Source organism: Dromaius novaehollandiae, unplaced genomic scaffold (genome assembly GCF_036370855.1).
Source record: "Dromaius novaehollandiae isolate bDroNov1 unplaced genomic scaffold, bDroNov1.hap1 HAP1_SCAFFOLD_49, whole genome shotgun sequence".
Classification (NCBI taxonomy): domain Eukaryota; kingdom Metazoa; phylum Chordata; class Aves; order Casuariiformes; family Dromaiidae; genus Dromaius; species Dromaius novaehollandiae.
In genome coordinates, this window is record NW_026991485.1 from 186427 (window position 1) to 207802 (window position 21376).

At 33.6% G+C, this 21376-nt stretch overlaps 1 long non-coding RNA gene across 1 annotated transcript; it reads left to right on the forward strand.

Moving 5' to 3' along the window:
- The first annotated feature begins 2733 nt into the window (after window positions 1-2733).
- Window positions 2734-20341, forward strand: LOC135326774 (uncharacterized). The gene is made up of 3 exons (XR_010387029.1): window positions 2734-2812; window positions 13921-13992; window positions 19938-20341. It is a non-coding gene; the product is annotated as an uncharacterized LOC135326774 (long non-coding RNA).
- Window positions 20342-21376: the final 1035 nt, after the last annotated feature.

Consider the following 21376-nt stretch of genomic DNA (forward strand, 5'->3'; position numbering starts at 1 on the left):
GGCCTAAATGACCATTAAATAAACCAGTCAACAAGAAGGAGAGATGGAGAGAAAGTAAACAAATGTTAGATCTTTTTTTCATATTTTTTATAAAAGATGCATAATTTTACTTACATATGTTAATTAAACACTGATTCTGATAAAATTCTTCTATTTTCTTTACTTTTTAGGCATTTTTGTCTTTATAGTTGATTATAAATTTATTACACTCTTTTCTTTATGGCTTTTTTTCTCTCAGATTTATTTTTCTCCCTGATTTTTCCTTCTTCGCATGCCTATATAGTGTCTTCTGTTTTGTTCTTTTCATTTTAATTTCATGTTTATTTTGTTTCATTATTTTCCATCTTACAATATTGGTGTCTTTCTCCTCCTGAGTGTCCTTTCCCTTGTCTCTCTGGTTTGCGTTTGCCTTTCCTCTTTCTCTTTTATACTCGTTAGCACTTACTTTCTAGTTTCCCCTTTTATTATCCTCAGTTAATTCAAATAACAGTAATGCAGCTCTAAACCCACTGAGCTCTCTCCAAATCTTCCAGTAGCAATCATTCTTCAAACACGTAGCTGAACTTTATTTCTTCTTGTAGACAGTATTGAGCAATCTGCATTTGAATCAGCTCAAATATTGCTTTCTCATAAATATACGAAAACTCTAAACCAAACAACCACTAAAACTTTTCATGTCTTCTAGCCATATTATATTTCTTTCCCTAAATATATGTATGTACTGAGACTTCATACATTCAGTAAATTTTCTACAGGGGTATTCTTCTTTGACTTTTAGATCAATCTACCAATGGCTCCTTGTTGATTTTTTTCACATTTTCATTAAAAAAAAAATGGACCAAGATGATGTAAGAATAGATACCTTTTAGAAAAGGCAAGAATTGCCAATAGATTTTTTTTTTTTTTTTTTTACTGGCACCTTTAATACTTAGGTAAGAGTCTCATAGTGTAAATATAGAAACCATAACCTTGTGATTTGAAAGGCTTTCAAAGCTTTTGAAGGGGGATTCTTTTCTTTAAATTCACATTGAACTATAACATACTAGCTAGTTTTTCTGGGTGAGTTTTTATTTTCTTTTGTAAGATAGAAATCAGCAAAGCATTTTTTCTTATTTCTACTGCTAGGCACAAAAATTGCTTCCTCATTCAAGAAACTGTGTTGACAATCTGAAGCTAAGTAGTGGCTTTAAAAAAAATGGAAACCGAAAAAGCTGTTAATCAGTTTTGACATTTCTTGGCAATTATCACTAAATCAATCATCCAAAAAAACAAAAAAAATTTTCAGGGTTCTAAGACTGTTTGCTTTGATGATGTTATATTATTTGGGTTTTTTGATTTAGATCCTGTGTTTCTGGAATTGTACTTTTTAATTTGGCTACTCATTTCAGTCAAGCAGAGTAATAAGCTGTCCAGTGTATTCAAAGTGTAACTGAAGTATTGCTCTTTTTTTCTGTAGTCTTTGAAGAAATAGAACAAATAAATGACCTCATGATGTTCCATATACTTGTTTCTATAAGAAATTAAATGAGCGATATTACAAAGTTGCAATCAGTTAATAGAAAGACCATACTCTCCAAAAAGGTTTCACAGTCCCCCCAAAATCTAGTCCAGTGAATATGTTTTTGTATAATTTTGGGTTTTTTGGCCTGGGGTTGAAAGAGATTCCATCATACCAAGGCAGATTATCACTGAGTTTATAGGTGCTAATAGTTATAAAAATCTGTTTGCAGTGTGGAAAAGGATATACTTGAAACCAAGACTTTTGATTCTGACCTACCACAAGTAGTCTGGTCACAGCATCATGTGGCTACAATAAAAATAGTAATAGTACATTTCCATTTTAGTAAAACACTTAGAGCACAAGCCCAAAATATATGTCTGCAGCTGATCAGAAAATGTAATCTATAATGTAAAGGGACATATTATAATACTGTTAGAGCAAAGTTATGTGATGAGTGAAACTGACATTTAATTTTACTACAACATAAAGCACATATCCTTCTTATGTGATAAAGTTAATCCAAAAAAGGTATATAAAGAAAGAATCAATGTGACAAAGGCACTTTATTAGCAACAACAAAGGTGAGCGTACAGAAAGTTTTTTTCAGATAAATCTTGTGACTTATTCAGAGTCTCTCTTAAGAGGTATGTGTCACAGAGGTTCTAGGTTGTCCAGCTTTTTACTGTCCTAAAGGTAAAGTAGAATCTAGAGTACTGGCTGTACTATTTTAGTACACCCAGCTTTTCTGCTGGCTAAAATGAGAGTCTGCTGAAACATATGTAGGTGACTTTTTAAAAGGAGATTATCTTTGGAACCTTCTAATATGGATGAATTAATCATATTAGAACACCTAATTTTACGATAATAACTATGCTTAATTTTTACATATTAAATTTCCCCTTTCCTCCATGGCTGGCACACAGCATACCAGCATGGATACAACTTTGCTGCCTGGAATAGAATCAGGATTCAGAAAACCTGTTCAATATGGATTATGTCTCTTCAAGGACTTTTGACACACTGGAATGGTTAAAAGGTTAAGAGTGTGATAGCAATGGAAGGGCAGTTTAGAAGCAGGGAATGATGCATCCAAATCTAAGACACTCTTCCCTGTGGAAAGATTTGACCTATTCAGGTCTGTCTTATGCCTCGCGAGAAAAATGAGCTTTAATTTTCAATGACTTTGTTTTACAGGTCATACATATGGGATGGGTAAATGAGAAACTTGAAGGAACTGATTCATCTCAGCTCTACAAATTCAAGTTTCTGGCACTGAAGGGTTCATCCTTCTACATTTTCAGCACTCCACCGGTAAAAATATATACACATATATATATACTTTGGGGGAGGATTTAACTGTAGATGGAAACCTGTTTGTTATGTCTGGGTTTATTTTTTCCTACCAAGTAGAGTTGTCAGCTGAGATTTCAAAAACAGTTAAAGCCATAGATGCCACTATGTTTCAGTAAGCTTTAGATATCTAACCTTTTTCAAGGTCCTCTGGAAATCCTACCATATCTGGATATCTCAATAAATTCTTAATAGAGAACATTTGTGTTACTTTTTTAAGTTGTTGTGTTCAGATTCTTTTCTGGTTGGTTATAGTCAAAATTTCATATCTTACATTTATTCTGAGGCATTTTTCCAGGTGTAATGACTTGGTAGTTACTCTGTTTTCTTAAAGATAGTCACATCATGAAATACACCACCGATGCTAAAGTTGTGAATTTTACATACAGGCTAGGGATTGAACTATTACAGAGAATCCAATCCTAAATGTACAGTTTGAATAAGTGACAACATCCTGCTTTGATTATTTCCATAGCTAAAAACTAGAATCGTATTTCATAACAGATGACTTACCTAATACCACTGTAAAACACTAAAAATTAATTTAAAAGAAGGGAGCAGAAATGAACTGGAAAGTTCTCGGCTCCTAAAAGTGACCCATAAATACCACATGGAAACTTTTTTATGCTTTCTTTCTCCCTTCAGAGAGCCATTGCTTTAAATACATCACAAAGAACAAAATGTAGAATTAAAATACATTTGCAGCTAAATAGCTTTCTTAATTCTTGATCAGAAAGTGGTCAGTCTCCTGATTTCTTCAGCAGAAGCAAAAGCAAATCTGATTTTTTATGTGTACCACCAGCATACCTTTGTGAAGTACTTACTCTTTGAACCTTATTTGTGAACAGAAGCAATTAATAACAGTCTCTTTCTCTAGACTGAAATTCTAAACCCAGTGATTCCTATAAACTTCTAACATTTATAAATGGCAAATTAATAGTACTTTTCTTAAAATGAGAGAACACATCTGGAAAAAGTTTCTTTTTTTCTTTCTGCAAAAGAATATTCATGTTTATATGTTGAGGAACTAAAATCTTATTCAGTTACTAGAATCCAATTATAGTGAAAAACAAAACAAAACAAAAAAGTAAATAAATAGCACACCAAATATTCATGTGTCTTTAACTTCATGAATTTCAATTATGATGTTCAGACCTATTTTGGAAGGAAAATTTTTGATATAATTAAAACTATCTATCTACATGATACTAATTGAGAATAAACTACTTCATTTATCATATTCAGCATACTCATTTATCATATTCTACTAAGAACAGGCAAGTCAGGATAAATGTTTGTTAGCATTTTTACCATCTTATTTGTCACTATCTACTACACTCTACAGTGTTTCTGTGCAACATATTTGTAGAAACAATGGCTTTTCAAAAAAAAGGAACAAAGGTGACCCCTTTGGTCATGGTGTTACGTCATCGCAGTAATCAGATGCACTTAGGTGTACAATGTCAATGACAGAATGCATAAATCCCAAAACCTATTGACCAGTTTTCCTGATCTGTAATCACACCACAGATGTTTTATATCAGGGAATTAAAAAAAAAATAAAAGAAAGGAAATTGGCAGTTTCCGTTTAGAATTCAAACCTGGATCTCGAGCCACAAGCTGGCTGGGGCTGCCCCAGCTGTCACCAGGACCTTGCTCCCTCAGAGCAGGGGGACGGGCCCCAGCAGCCAGGCCAAGCCCAGCCCTGTCCCACCAGCAGCCCTTGCCAGTACCAGCCCTGGGGAGGCCCTGGCCCATGTTGCATCCTGAAACTGGTTCTATATTGCATGTCCAAGCACGAGTAACTTTGTAGCTTCAAACATAAATCCCCACAAGAAGCCTTACACTACTTTTAGTGATATTTAATTATGCTGCTCTTATTATCCCCACTGATTTTTTTTTTTACTACATTAAGTGAAATATAAGAAATGGACTGTTCTACTACAAAAATATTAATACTGTTATCTTGCCTGATTTTTAAATGTTTGCCATTATGTTTTATTTCAGACATGTTTCTCTGATGCTATGCTATTGACAATGCCATACTGTAGTGTACATGAAGTAGATGATGTACAAGTCATATAGTTAGTTGTAATGACCTTATCCATAATTTATAACTGCTTATAAAAACATCTAATACAATTTTTACTCTATTTCTTTGTGTATAAGAGATCATAAGGGGGCAAATACAGTTTCTAACTTTCAAAAGAATAAACAAAATACAGCTACCAATGAGCAAAATTCAAGAAAAGTACAGATCAAGTACGGATTTTGTAATTTCAGAGAAGCTACTATAGAGAGTAGCGTTCTATTTATACTCTGCTTAAACAGTTTCTCAGATGGTGCTTTCAAAAATGTAGACGCTTCCCAGTAAGAGCAGATATCAAGAACAGAGTTGCTTACCACAGTAACAGAAATGGGCTAGAAAACTCAGCTGTGATGTGTAGACCAGGGAGTTTTCTAGCTCCATGATGAGGAACAAGCCATCTTCTAAAAGGCTGTATGATATCTTCTGTCCTCTCCAAGAAGAAGTGTTATTTAACATCTTCCATGCTGGAAAAAGCTCATAGGCTTATTCTTGTTTGACTGTAATGGGCGCATTTTCAACTTTTTCTGTTTTCAGTTGTGCATATAATTTCATTTGCATGGTTTGTCACTATGAATTGATGAGAGGTTCTACATGTACACAGAGATATGCATGTACAGATACAAAACCCAGCACCTGTTCATGATGGAGTGAAACATTGTCACATATGTTTGGCATGGTGTGCATAGCTGTAGCTGTATGCAGGAGAGTTTTATATACAGAAATTGGTGATGTGCTGAAACGCTTTTACATTTAGACCTAATGATAGTAATCGAAATGTCTTTTAGGTAAATACGCCTATGACTTATAGGTCATAACTTATGACACTTCCTATCATAGATTTAATATCCACAAAGGCCTTGGAAAAGAGATAATTAGGTTTCATATCAGCTTTAGCAAAGTCATTTTTTTGTGTCATCAGATGCTGTATATTCTCATGTTTTCCTGTTTTAAGTAGAAGTAAAATATACATGACATCTGCACACTTTCTTCCCCAGAATCTTCACTGGCCCTAGAAGTGCATCTTTTCTGTAGTTTATAGAGACAAATAGACTGATATGATGTTCTCAGAGTTTAAATAGCTTGGACTGTGAAAGTTCAAAAAGCAGATGCTTGGGAATGGCTGCAGCAGGCACTGACCTATAATTGAGACTGAACTGAAGAATGTGTAATTTGTGTTTATAAGGCATAAGCATGGATCTACTGCCTGTGTTTACTCCATTCATTTCAAAAATTTCTTCCTGTTGTTTTTATGTCAGTCTGGTTAGTTAATTATACACTCTGTAACAGAATTCTTATCCACCCACTTTACAATATGTGAATCTTTCTGGATCAAGATCATTCCTGAATAAAGCCAATGAGTTTATGGTGAAGTTGCAGCTTAATGCTGAGACTAGAATATCTATAATATCTGTACTGAGGTCTGCTCTGCCTAAGAAGTGTTTTATTGGGGTTCCTGTTTTATGCAACAGCATCAGGACAAAACTTGGCAGATTTAGCGAAACTAGATTTTAGATTGCCCTTATGGAAAATGGATAAAGATATGGTAGGTGCCGTAAATATTACAGAATAGATAACTCAAGGGGAAACAACTCTTCGAGTCATTGCCAGTGTTAGATTTGTCAATTATTCTGTAATCATGGCTGGCTCTAGGGGATAATTAAGGGCTAAAAATGCATGCATTTTTATTGCAGCTGATGGAGTCTGAATTATTGCCCTCTAGATGTTACCATATATAAATAAAACAGCAAACAGATGTGATTACAAAGTGCTTTCTATAAGCTGTTATTATGCTGTTTCCACTTATAATTGTATTTACTGTAAAAATATTTTAGTTCAGTTATATCCAAGGAATTCTGGGAGATTTTCTTTTTTGCAAGATAATACTTTATTTCTGAAGAAGCTAATTTTTTAAAAGAGTGGAAATTTATCCAAGAATATAAACATGACCGACAGTGAAGAGAAGATCTTGTTATCTCATCGTATACATAATTTGACTAAAAAATTAAAAATTCTTAAATAAAGATATGAAAAATCGAGTCTTTATTTTGAAATTATTATGAAGACTCCATCCTCAAAATTTATGTTTCGGTTATATAGATATACAAATGAAAAAAATGTAGTGGTTACAATAGGCATGTATAAATTAAAACAATTCCTTCTCTGTAGAGTTCATTTTGATCTTAAGGCAATATACTAGACATCTAAGAACTAATGCATAATCAGCAACCTACAGCCTGTTCTCAAATCCGTCTGAAAACCAAATTTGCTGCACGATGTAGATGTTCATTAACTTCAAGACAAGAAATTCTTCAAGGCAAAAAAACAGTCAGTTTGAATTTGGCAGATGATCACCTCTGCTGAAACAACTAGGAAAGTGGAAAGTGAATATGAATATTACGTGAAATGACAACAGTGATGGCCCTCAGGAGACAAACTGCCAGATGTTTTAGAAAGAGTTATGTTTGTCTAGAGGAAGCAGATTCTCCATCTCTCATTCAGATAAGTGCATTAATCACTGACTATTATATATAATAGCACATCTAGAACCATATCCTGTGTTAGATTACTGATTCTGTGATCATCTTTGTTATCTGCCATTAACCTGTTATTTCAGGCTCTGCTCATCACTGGTCACTGGATTTCCCTTTAATTTTCATGTGATTTTCTTGAATAAGTATCACTGATAGTTGCTGCCTGTGAGAATTTTTTTCTTATTAGAAATATTTAACAACTTTCAGGGCATTAATGACTGATTGGAAAAGCTTGGTAAAATAATGCTAAATTGCAAAACTGAGGCACATATTCAGTTTTGTATGGAAATTTCAGTGACTTGTAACTTGAAATTGGCAAAATAGCTGAAGCAGAATATATTATTGCTTATTTTGTTACTGTAGTTCTTAGTAATTATAGTCCTGGACCAATATTTCAGAGTTTTGTTGCTGTTCAGAGAAGGTTCAACAAAAAGGTCTCTTCTCCAGAAAACCTGAAATGTAACTATGAGAGAACAGAATGAGAGAACAGATATGGGGTAGATAGAGAAAGACAGGGGGATATAAAAGGACAGTATTGGTAATAACCCACAACCCAAGTTCACAAAAGTATTGGTATAAAATTTGTGAGTAGTCTACAAATAGAAACTACATGAAGTAGTGTAGAGTGTTAGTGGTGAAGAGAAATGGAGTGGATGTATTTGTGAGGTAGTGAGAAAGGAGTTTTCTGAACTTTTTATAAAAGCCAAGAGGAATGCCAAGGAAAGATTTTTCTTTTTTCTTTCTTTTTTTCCTTTTTACAGCCAACAGAGATGTGCCTGAAACAGGACATATACTCTTTTTTGACCTTCCCAAGATCCAAAAAAACTCCTAGATCACGTCATTGATCATAATTCACTTAAAGAAGCTGAAACAATAAGGCTGTTTGTCAAAGAATGTTCTTCCTGCATCCCTAAAGTAGCTTATCTGACTGCATTTAACAGATTTACAGATTTAATTCACAGATACCGTATTTACAGTTTAAAATTATGACACACTTTTGAAACTATCAAATATGAAAAACACCGTTCTTTTTAGGGCTATTTTACTATGCAAGCTTTATTTTATTACATTCCGAAAGCATCTGATAAATTTCTGTCTATTTTCAAATCTTGAAAAAGTTCTGAATTCATATCCTAGAAGAAATTGGGAAGACATTATTCAGTGAACAAAATTTTCAAAAACATTCATTTAATAACAAAGTAGTTGAGATTTACTTGAAAATTTCCAGAAAAAAATATTTTGTATTCACAGAATAAGTGCTGTAATTGTGGGGAAGTTGTACTGTTTTGTTTTTCCTATCTTCTTCTTCCTCGTAGTTTAATATCATTTTTAGGTTCCAGTTTTAAAGTAATCATATCTTTGAAGCTGTTGTGGTAGTCTTTAATGTGTTTTTTGAGATGATTAGATAAATAGCACTGAAGTGACTCAAGTGAAGACAGTTGACCGTCTATCCTACTTTTATTTTTAACAAAAGGAATAAATGCAACAGTACTATGAAAGCAATAGAAATAGTTATGAAGCTAATATACTCTATTTTATCAGTCTTTTACCTTGGACAAAAAATTACAGAGAAGAAAAGTACAGGTAATTTAATTGGTACATGAACAGTACTTTGATATGAAAGAGTACCGCTATTTAAGTGGTAAGTATTGGCAATTGTAATTGTAATTGTACGTTGTGTATATTGCCAATGTAACATAATAGGAATTGAGCTGCAGTGCGTAGCCATGGATGCTTTCAGTGGACTTTCTAACTCTACATATAAATCCTTATTTCTTTAGTTCACATCTTTGCTTGGATCTGACTACTCTTTATTGTGTGTTTTGTAGCATCTAGTTCAGGTTGTTTTAGACATCTTTAGGTTCCTACTGTTATATCATAGTTCACATCAGGAACATCTCTTGATATATCTTTTTCTTTTTAAAGTTTATATATAATTTTTGAAATTTTTTCTTGGATGATTTTTTCCCCTTTCATGAAGAAGCCAGTGAAGTGAATACTATTGACCTGGAAGTATTTCATCTTTTTGTCTTTACCTTTGTAAATATTTTTAGATTGATTGGATAATTCTGCTTACTTGTCAGATAGTGAAGCTCCTCTGTAGTCCAGGTATTAAAATCTTTTTCATTTTTTCCCTAAGTTTTATTCTTTAAATATATTAAAATTTGTTAATATTATTTAGGTACTGTAAATTTCCAGAATCAGGTTCAGTGTTCACAGAAGCCAAGGAGTATGTTCCTTTTGCCTTCAGTGAGTTTTAGATTAGGTCTAGGTATAGTCATGCTACAATTTTTAATTAAGTGTGATACTCCCTTATATATGCCCCAAAATTATATTGACTGTATCTCCTTCTTTATGTTCTATATCTGTAGTGTAATCCTTTAGTATGTTTTGTTGGGTATCATTGCAGAATTCTCTTCTAAGGAATAACTGTTGTTCAGTTTGTTGTCTAACACATGGATACATATGTCCTGTATGCATGTGTCAAAATGATTTTAATTTTGTTGTTTTCTCTCTCCTGTTCTAAAATCTTAACAGTGTTTTTAAGAAAAATCAATGAATTATGTGCCCATTTAGAGCTAAGTATATTTTGAATTTGAGCATTCTTCTGAACTGATGTTCAGATTACTTGGTCTAAATACTTAAAACGAGAAGGCTTGAACAGTGTAGTTTAGTTTCTTAAATCCATTAGAATGCCTTTTTTAAAAATGAGGAGCTCACAGAAACTCACACTGAAGGAAAAAGTACCTGTTAAACACTTAGCACTTTTGAAAATCAGGTCTGTTATTCCAGTATCTCTTTATGGATTTAGAATTGTCACTTCAGGTTTTATCTTGGTTCATTTGTATTATCCCTGTGTCCTCATGGGTGTTCATGTGGCCTTTCATCTGAGCTCAGCATCATCTGCCAGTTTATGAATGTGTTATTTTACACTCTTTCTGAAGGAATAAATATAACCAAATATCTACAAAAACAGTATTCAATAACTTTTACAATTTTTCACCAGGTAGTGCATTGAGTTAGCTAGGAGTTGGCTATACACCTGAAAAATGCTCAACAATGCAATTCTTTCTAATACTGTATAATTAGACTTTCACCATATTGTTGTGAATAATAGCATTCAGTTAAATTTGGTTATAAATTCATATATTAGACAAGAGTTAGGTGGAAGCTGACTGAATGCTACTAGGTATTCTCATATATTTTCACACTAGTTTTTACTCTTTGTGAGACCTAAATTCACATGAACGAAAGTGTGTCTCAGTCTTAATTGACCCATTCTGAATATAACTTTCTGAGATATTTTGTCAAATGCTTTATTAAAAAGTAAATATGTTGTCATTTTAGAACAATTCCAAAATATTGCAATGTATGGAATATTTAGAGGAACAATTCCAAAAGACAATAATGAGGAAAACTTCTTTATTGCTTAAGGAATATGTTTCAGTGTCTCATTTATCTTAGACCTATTTATTAACTGTGTTATGATGGATATGCTCATGATAAATTGAGACATCTTTTAAAACAAATGACGTTTATTGCACTTTTTGTGAACTCTTCTGATTCTTTGCAGCTTTTCTCATTGACTAGAAGTATATGATCACTTGCGATATTTTTAAAGCAATGCAGACTATAACAATAACATTTTAAACTTAGACATTCTAGGATAGTTCTAAGGAGAAAACTATAAATAATGTCAACTGCCCCTTTGGATTCCAACATCTTTTTGCATTATGTTTATTTCCCTTCCTTAAAATCCCTCCAAATGTCATTTGTGTTCTCCTGATGACCTTGCACACTATGATATTCAGGCTGTTTCACTCTTGGCTGTAAGTATGGTAGTTTTTCCTTGATACACACAGTAAAATAAAGACTTGGCTTATATAGCTGTTGATTGTGATCTGTCATCCCTTGCTATCTCTGCACAAAAGGTCATAAGAGGTTACAGAGAGTCAAAGGATGAAAGAGATCCACAGGATAATGGGGAGAATTCTGAAGTATTCACAGTGAATTTAATGGCACAGCAGTGTTACCAGTGTCCATGGCAGCATCATTAATAGTAGCAAAAAACCCTAGCAGTTTAAATTAATCTTCAGGAATCAAAACAGAAGGTAGGAGCAAATGAAAATTCAGTTGTCTGGACAACTTTTAAGTTATACCCTCTGTCATTAAGTTCACTTTCATAAACAGCAAATTAAGCAGGTGCTTCTGCTTTTATGTCTTGTCTAGCCACTAATAGGGATGGAGGATTCTCATACTTTTAACTGAGAATGAAAAGAAATTTTTTCCTTCCAGAAACTCAAGACCAAATAATGAAGTAGCTATCACTCTGCTATAAATCTTATTTTGCAAGAAGCATTGCGATCTTTTGAGAGTCAACAGTAATGGGCCAGAACCTGTTATCTTTAATTAGTTTATTTTCAAAACGACTATCAAAGTAAAAAAGACTTCCCTTTAAATAAGAATCAAGGAAAGACCTGCAGTACTTAGCCCGATGTCAGCATGTTTGAATGTACAGTATTCCCTTATGAATCTGCCATAATTCCTCAGTTCCAGTTGCTTCTAATCTTGTGTTATTGCCAACTCCTAACAATAATTAAAAATCAAAATTCAAATAAAATATTGATTGCACCTCACTAGAAAGAAAATAGTAACAGAATATTTAAAATCAGTAATGTATGACTCCAAAAATTACTGCACTTTATAAAGTAATGGGAGGACAAGTGTAATATTTAAAATTGCTTTAAATTGGTTTTCTAAAGCAGCTGACATTAGATTTAAATTTGACAAAGTTCCTTTAAGGTAGTATTAAGTACTTTTAAAGTTATCATTAAGTAATGTCTTGAGCTTTAATTTATGATGAAACAATGCTTATAATATTACAGAAAGAATTGTATTGCATTGTATTTAGGTGATTTTTTAATTTAATTTTTAAAATGTAAAAACTGTCAAATGGACAACCATGGAATATGAGTCCCTTTACATCCTGAAAAGATGTGGTGATACAGCTTTCACTTCCAGGGGTCTTCAGTCTCGTTTGTAATATGTGATTCATCTCAACTAAGTTTGGTTTTCTGAAAGCTACATATCTAATCTAAAGTAGTTACCAACTTCTATATCCAGTGACAGAAAAAGAAAAAGCATTTGCACAGTCTGTTCATAAAACCTATGGCAAGGATGTAAGACAACTTGGAGAAACCACTGTCTTGTCTTTTTTTTTTTTCTTTCCCAAACATGAGGGAAATAAAATTAGATTTATGAAGAATTAGATTAGATTGTTAATATTACACACTTCTGATATCTAAATTTAAGTGAGATGTTTTGCATGCTGGAAAGAAAGATTTCAGGTAAATTCTGGAACACTGCTTTTAAACTCATAGCTGTGACAGATATGTGGCAATAATGCCCATTAGTTCCTGTTGGAGTGGACACAAGAGCATATAAGATTAGACAGAAATTAACACTGAGTTCACATTACTCTTCAAACAGCATTCAGGTGAAATAACTTTTAGTTACTGACAAAAATCACCACAGTCTGCTCCTGAGTTTTGTGGTGCTTTTCAGAGTTCGGTTTAGTCACATTCTCCATGTATCTGAACAGTCATACCTGTGCATTCACCAAGAAAAAAAACATGACTTTGCTGTAAATAATATAAAGAAAATAATGTGTATTCGCCTTGTATTTTTTATATTTAGAGGTTCATGGTTTTTTTCTTGAACTGCATAGGCTAGATCCTGTTTTTAAAATAAAGCAGATGATTATCACATGATACCATGACCTAGACATTAGAGAGAAAAACTTCAAATATCATTCCAACTGTCAAGCTATAGCAGCCATTAATGTCAACAGGATACTGTAACAAAATCAAAAGAAAACAAAAAATTCCATTTCTTTTTAGTATTAAGAAATATAGGCACACAGCTGACATTCTTTCTAATGTCAGATATTGTAAATATATAGTCCTTTTTCATTTTTAATATAAAATTAAGGTCCTCGTGTTCTAGTGTATGTGAATTCAAAGCTGAATTTAGGATCACATCTTGGTTTATTGATTTAAAATTTTTATTAAATTGGGGAGTGCATTTGAATGACTCTGAATTTGAGAAAGTTCTGTCTGTTAGCATTTTGTAAAATAAATATGGTTATGTACCTCACCACAGAGATTACAAAGAGGTTTCCATCATACTGAAGTAATAATAGAAAAAATGTAATCAAATATGTTTTAATTTTAGTAAGAACCCTCTAGGTTCTGTTTCTTTAAAAATGAAATGCTATTTGGCAGTCTTTTTTAAATCCTGGATATTAAGTGTAGTAACGTTTGAATATTTTTATAGTATCCAGTAGAATAATCATTGGTGAAATCTTTTTAATTTTTCATCTTTTCATAATTTTAATAGAAATATGTAAAAAGAAATATGTTTTTTAATATTTTCTTTTGATATTATAGGTAAGCACACTAGACTGGGTACGAGCTGAAAAAATCTATAACCTCTGTGAGGTTCTGTTTAAAATTCACAAGGTAGGTTTCCCCAAAATTACGATTATGCTATTTAGTAAAAAGAGTTTATCTCTTCAGGTTAATGATGATCTCAAGTTAAGATTAACTGGTAGTAGCTAACATTCAAGTAGTTCATCTGTTGTTATAAAGCCTATTCTTTGCAGCAGCTGCATTGTCTATGTAAGTATAAGAGACTACAGCAAATGGATTAGGTTCCAAGCGAGCAAATTACTAAAATACTTCCAAATTGAAGACATTTTTCAGTATTACAGCCAGCCATGTCAATTATGAATGAAACAAACAGCTAATCATAATGAAGCTTGATATTGCATTTCTCTTTAATGAGTCAGATTTTTACATGACTGTGACAAAAAATGCTTTCTTTGTAATTTTGATCTATGTAAGGTACTGTTATTTAATTTGCATAATAAGGAATACAAAATTCTGTCCTTGTTAGATTGTGAGTAACTTACTAACACTATAATTGGTTTTACCTTACAAAGGACAACATGGTGCATTCATGTATTGTAGGGTTTTTTCCTTTTCTTTTTTGCATAGTCTAGAGACGTTGTCGTGTTTTATCTCTTTAGCTTGTCCTGAGGAATGACTTTTTGGCCAGACATTAGCAGTCTGTTTATAGAATTGATTTGTGAAAGATATTTTTATGATAAGTTCCATCAGATAGATTAAGTTAGTTCTTTACCAGCTAATCGGAAACTGCTTTGCAGGTGAGAGAAATAACTTGATCATCATCATTTTGGACAGGGAAACCCAAGCATAGGTATATTAAAAGTATGCTTGTAGAGTCGCAGAAGACTGAAAGTAGAGCCATAAGAAGACTGTAATTCACCTGAGTCCCCAGACTGCACTCTAACTGTGAAATTATACTTTCCTTCACTATATTTGCAAGCTATGAAGTTTACACAGGATGATGTCCAGAAAGACAGTAATGGTACCAGTTTGCAGCCATCCAAATGGGAAGTTAGCTGGAAAAAACTTGTACTTATCTCTCTCACGTTCTGTATGAGTGCTTTAACTACTAGACTACTTGCTGTTAGAATTACATCAAGAAATGCCATCCTAAATAAGAGATATTTCGAAGAAAATAAAAATGAGTGAATTCCCAGGAAAAAATATAATAATTCAGTCTTTTTTCATGAAATGCTATTTCATTGAAAAATTCCAAACCAACTGAAAACAATTCTGACCAGCTGCTGACCCTTTCCTTACTGTTATTCCTTTGACCATGTGCTAGTGTTCTAAAGAAGACGGGTTGGTCTGCTGTCTGTACGTAACTGCAGAAGGAGAACAGTAGCTTGCCGACTTAAGTTCCATTACTGTAAGGGAGTGCTAGTTACGGATGCTTCTCTGATGCAACACAGTTATTATTCAGGACAAGTTACAGAAGGAGAAGATCAAAAAATATATCTTTCAGAGAGCTGACAATAACATTCGATCCCCCTTTTCTGTCTGGCTCAGAATGGAGTTCCCTGTAATGACCAAATTCTTTAAAGAATGGGGTGACAGGTATGGATAGGTACAACATCTCGACCACTCAAACTATTTGTTCCAAACTAGCTTTCAACAACACAGGCATACTTCCTATGCTTGTTTTGCTGATAATGACTAAAAAAAAAAAAAAAAAAAAAAAAAAGAAAAGAAGAACAAACTTGAAAATACGATCAAGTTATAACCACAGAGCAAAGAATATGTGAGATGACAGAAACTACAAAAATAGTTCTTAAACATGTGCTGACATCTGCATTTTACAGAGGTGTCATTCGCTTTAGCTGACAGCTAAAGGAGCCTCTACTGATTTCAGTGGCCAATTTTGCTGTTGTAAATGAAAAGTTCAGCAGTTCCAGCCCTTCAGCCAGAGTGAGGAGATTCCTTCACTGCCTATCACTGCAGCAAAGGGCAGAGGCTCTGTCCCAGGTTATTGATTCTATTTCCTTAAAATTTTATTAAACCTTATATTTTCCAGATAAATAAATTGGGCAGCGACAAAGTAGATACTCGTCAAGCCTTTTGAGAAGGGTTTGCTGTATAGTAGGCATTGTTTTTGTTTTCTCTCCTATAAATGTTACTACTGATTTCATACTCAGTCCTTCCTTGAATATTCTGGTAAGGTTAATTTCAAGGACATCACAAGAATTTGCTTGAAGTAAATGCTGAAAAAAATGAAAAAAATGAAAATTCTTAATTTTCATTAAGAAAAAGTGGGAAATAAACTACCCACAATTCAACTCGTAATGTCCTTGACATTTTAATAGATGAATGCTTAATTCCAAATCTTAGTGATTAAATTAACTAATTTACAAAAGCTTGAACTCAACACTGAAGTTTCTTTTCTGTTGGTTCTTTAGTATACATGACAAATGAAGGAAATTGTGTGAATCAACAAACATGGACAAAATTCTTAAGAGATTAAAGCTTCTGCATGGCAGACTCAAAGGTGGAATTCATGTTGTAAAGACTGCAGTTTTGGGAGAGCTTTTTAAAAGATTTTCCGAAGCTAGTTAGAACTACTGTAAGGGTGTAGTGGAGAATATTGTATCATTTTGGTTCTTAGGAAAGATGGTTCTTAAGGCAAGGTCAGTTGTTACACATCAGATTGCAAGCTTCTCGTGTTGATTATAACATAAGTTAAAAATGGAAAATAAGAATTCAATATGGAAATTAGATTTTAACACAAAACACTTGCTATATTTTAGGTTTGTGTGTGTTTACATATGTACATATATATACACACACACATGCAAACATAAACATACATATGCAAATATGTGAATGAATATTCATATTTCACATTCTCACACTTGAATATACATGAACATTTAGTGGTAACAACCAGATGATTGAAAATCTGATCTCATTTATCTCATTTTTCCCCCTACATCTTAACTCATACTCCATATTTACTGGAACTGTTACTGAAAATATAGTTCAGAGGCAAGAACATTAGATACTTTTTAAAAATCAATCTGCCCTAAAAAACATTTCATTTTCTTCTAATACATAGTGTTTCCACACATCACATTTTCACATTCAGTCAAAGTAAAAAAATATATATGTATTAGTCTAAGAGCCAGGGTAAGCATTACTGAGTCTCAAAGCAGAAGTAGGCTTAATACCTATTAGTCCATGGCTGCTGAAAAACAGGTGACACTTGGGAACATAGGAGAATCTCTGCTCAGCTTCCATTTCATCAGTCCAAAAAAGCATGGGAAAATCGGTTTGAACTGCCTCAAGACCATTCTCTCCTAGAATAGCTGCAGGGCCATTTTTGACAATGAAGTGCAGTGTACCCTGGTGGTATTACATGCCACGTCCAAGGTGCCCCCTAAAACACCCACAGCACACATCACAGCTTAGGTTTGAGTAAATTGCATAAAGTTAGATATGCCAGCTTTATGTTACTCAGTAGTTCACGAGCACAAGCAAAATTCTCAGTTCCCACATGAGAAGTTTGGTGCTGTTTGTGAATATGGGGCAGTACCTGGAGGAGAATGTGCTAGCAGAGCAGTTTTTTCTTCTGCTTTTTATTACTGAAAAGGGAACCTTCACTGCTCTCCTGTGAAGGTGGTTGTGTGTTCATCTAGAACAGGAAGGACACAGGACCCTAAACTTGTAAGCATTTATTTTATACACATGATTGTAGGTTACATTTAGATGTTCAGATCCCAGTTGTTTGCTTATTTGTTTGTTTTTATGTACATGGGTTGCAGGTCCAGACTTTGGTAGGTTATGATAGACTACTATAGGTCCTGGAAAAATGAATGCAAAATCTTTAAAGTGCTTATTCTGACTACAGGATTCTAGGACTTGGGTACAAAGCTGCATTCTGATCTTTTCAAAGCCACCTATGTCCAGTCCAGCATCTGCTTTTATCCCATATCTGGCTGACTAGAGACCTCTCCTAAACCCAGAAACAAAACGCTCTTTATAGGTGACATTAGAGCGTAACGAATGGGATTCTCTTTGCAAAGTGCCTTTTGTTCTTTCACTGTTCTCTTCCCTGTGCCATCAAAGAGAAAGGGAGGTGGGAAAGAGCCCTATCTAATATATAGAAACTAAAACATATATAATTTGAAAATTCAACTGGTGAAAATATTTAAATCTATAAGCAGCTGGAAAGACTGGCTTTTTAATTTAGTTTTGTTTTTCTCAGTTTTCGTGCTAATCAATGATAAACTGAAACATAAAGGAAGTTTCTTGTAAGAGTGTGTTTTCATTTACAAAACCTTGTGTTACAGGGATGTATTTTGGTTATAAAAGAGTAATGTGGAAGTTCTGGTTTGTCCTGAAGTTGATAGCAGGGTCTCACTTCACTGCCCTTGTAGTTGCAGGGCACACTGGCAGCTACTAAGGGACCTGTGTAAGCTCATGTTGTCATTTCCAAGAATAACCATTAGATTGTTAATAAATTACTGCATTAGCAGACTGGAATCCAACTAGCGTGGAGTACTTGTACTCTGCTGTAAGACTGGTGCAGAGCTCTTCAACTGCATTCAAGCAAGTCAGGAATTTCCCTCCACTTGATTGTAAACAAAATGTCATTTCTTTGAGCTTATAAGAAGTTCTTTTCAGTGTCACCTCTGAGTAATCTATGACTGGACCAAAACTGTAAAATGAAATGGGCTCATTAAAAGTGCTTCAAGAAAAAGAAACTCAATCTTTCAATCTTACAAATCTGAGTTTAGTGTTTGGGAAACACTTTAAATAAGATACCATTCATTTAAGTCTGTTTCAAAAGTAATTTCTTTCGTAGAAGCATTTATCACTATATGGGGGAGTCTTTTGTTTTATTTCATCTTTAAAAGGTTTTTTTTTTTTTTTTGTTTCACAAAATCACACTGATCAGTTCCTTGATTAACTGTGCAACTTAAACTAGGTATGTGGTCAGCTAAATTTATCTCAGATACAACTCCACTGACTGCGAGGGGCTATTTCCTGCCGATTTTTTCATAAATATGTTAGTTCAAAGGGGTGCTATTATGAAGACATTTGAAAAACCTATGATGAAAAAACATAAAAGAATATATATTATATAATATGTATTTATATATATTTATATATTTACTTTTATAATAGATTATAAATTCAAAAGCTAAAATATTTAAATTAGAGGGAATTGCTTTACTTGGAACTGGTATCTGACATCATAGTCACAATTTTTGCTATTTTAAATGGTCCATTTTTATAAAGTAGGTAAGACACCATTTTGCTTATAGAAGTTTGAATTCAAGTTCACATATAAAACAAAAAATAGCAATTCACTTCCAAATGGTTGATCACAGGATAGCTGGAAAAGGGGAGAAACAGAACTGGAAGGATATAAAATATAGTTCCATATATTATCAACACACCTGCTAATAGGTGTTCCTCTCTCTCTTCAGCATGATAGTGCAGACCTTTTAGTCATCACCTGGAATCATGGATGAATTTTTAAGAAACTTCTCCCACCATCCTCTGGAGAAACAGTAGTGTGCTATCTGCTCTACAGCCAGTGGCTTTCTTAGAAGTTCTGATGCACTCCCATGTGCTGTCTCCCAAACTTATCCCCAGTATCTCTCCAAAATCCTTCTTTCCCTCTTTCGTTGGTAGGCTTGTTCTCTAACCTTAGTCAGAGAACTTCCTTCTGGTCACCCTCCTAATCATCCCTTCCTCCTCAACTTCATTACTATAAAATCCTTTTAAATTACAATGTATGTATTGCTTAGATTACTTTGACGGTATTTTGGAAGTACAGAAGTAGCTCAGATTGTATATACAGGTTAAAGTGAATAAAAAGTAAAAGAGAAGTTGTCTTTGCAAATATTCCTTAATTCTCAAAACATTGCTTCGAGATAATTGTTAATATAACAACATAAATAAGTGAGTACCTGTCATTTACAGAAGACAATGTTGCCGTAACTGCTTGTTTTTGCTAGACGAAGAGTCACATACTGAAACATGTCTTTCAGCTCTGGCTTGCTGATGATTGCTGGCTACAAGCAAACTTGTATTTAGGTATTCATCAAGACTATGATCTTGAAGACCAGAGGCCATATTGTTTCAGTGTTATGGTTGGACATGGCAAGAGTCATTATTTCAATGTAGAGCTTGGCAGTGAGTTGGCAGTGTGGGAGAAATCTTTTCAAAGAGCAATTTTCTTGGAAGTTCAAAGAACAGGGGTAAGTAATGAATAATTTGAATCCTGGAGCCATTTCATCAGTAAAATATTCTGTAACAAATTTTAGCAAAGTTACTGCATATGTTTAATAATTGTTTCAGATTAATATGCACTGTGAGTAAAGATCTGAGTATACTTTAATACACCAAAGGCTTCTGAAAGCTTCATCATCACATAAATATTTATCTGTCTATGACTGTGTGATAACACTGTAAGAGTATATTATGACAGTTTGAAAATTAGAAGTAGTAATGTATAAATTTACTTTGATTACAATAAACTGGAAATTGATACGTTCTGCAACTGGAAAAAAATTTCTGTGGCGTTTCTTCAGGACACCTTAAACAGTGTCCTCCATAAAGCTTATTTTCCACTTGCATAATATAAATTTACTGTATTTTGCATAATGGTTCTATTTTCAAAGAACAAAGAAAGAAGTATTTTGCTCTTACATTGTTAATTGTAAATTAGGAATGACTTTATTAACATTGGAAGAATTTGAAAAATCATTGTAAAATCATTGTGAGAACAAATTTTGTCATATCACTCTATCACTCTTTACTGAATAGTAAAATTCTCTCAAGCTATTCTTTTCTCAGACCAGAGAATACATTTCCCATTAGGTGATATGAAATTTAAGATGCAGATTCCTCATACAGTTATCTACAAGTGGGTGCCTATTAGCCCTGTGGTGTCTAAGCTCCCATGAGAGTTAGTGAATGGAACCCAGAGAATGATTGTGCTTATCCTAAAGCAGATATTTTATCCTAAAGGAGGTATTTTGTGGTATGAAGACAGAGCAGTTCTATTGATTTTGAGTTAAGTTGTAACTTACAGCATATTTATACTATATACCATTGCTATACATAAGGAAGTTATTGCTGAACATCTATATCTGTACTCCCAACTGAACTGGATGAGTAGTATGTGAATGTATGGGTTAAGAGTATAAGCCTTCTCTATTTCAAAATCTATTTACACATTTTAGCACAAATGCAAGCTTGAGCTGGTGTGTGCTAGTTTGCAGGGGCCTCCTAAAGATGTTTATGCTAGCCAAAGCACACTGGATCATGGTATTGCATTAGCACAGCTTGCAAGGAACGGGAGTCCCAGCAAGACTGTTGAACCAGCTTTTCTAAGTTTATGTATATTTGGAATTCCCAGGAGATTTCTGCATGTTCACTTAGAAGAGTTTTAATAATCTCTTTGGACTGATAGGGTAACAAAAGA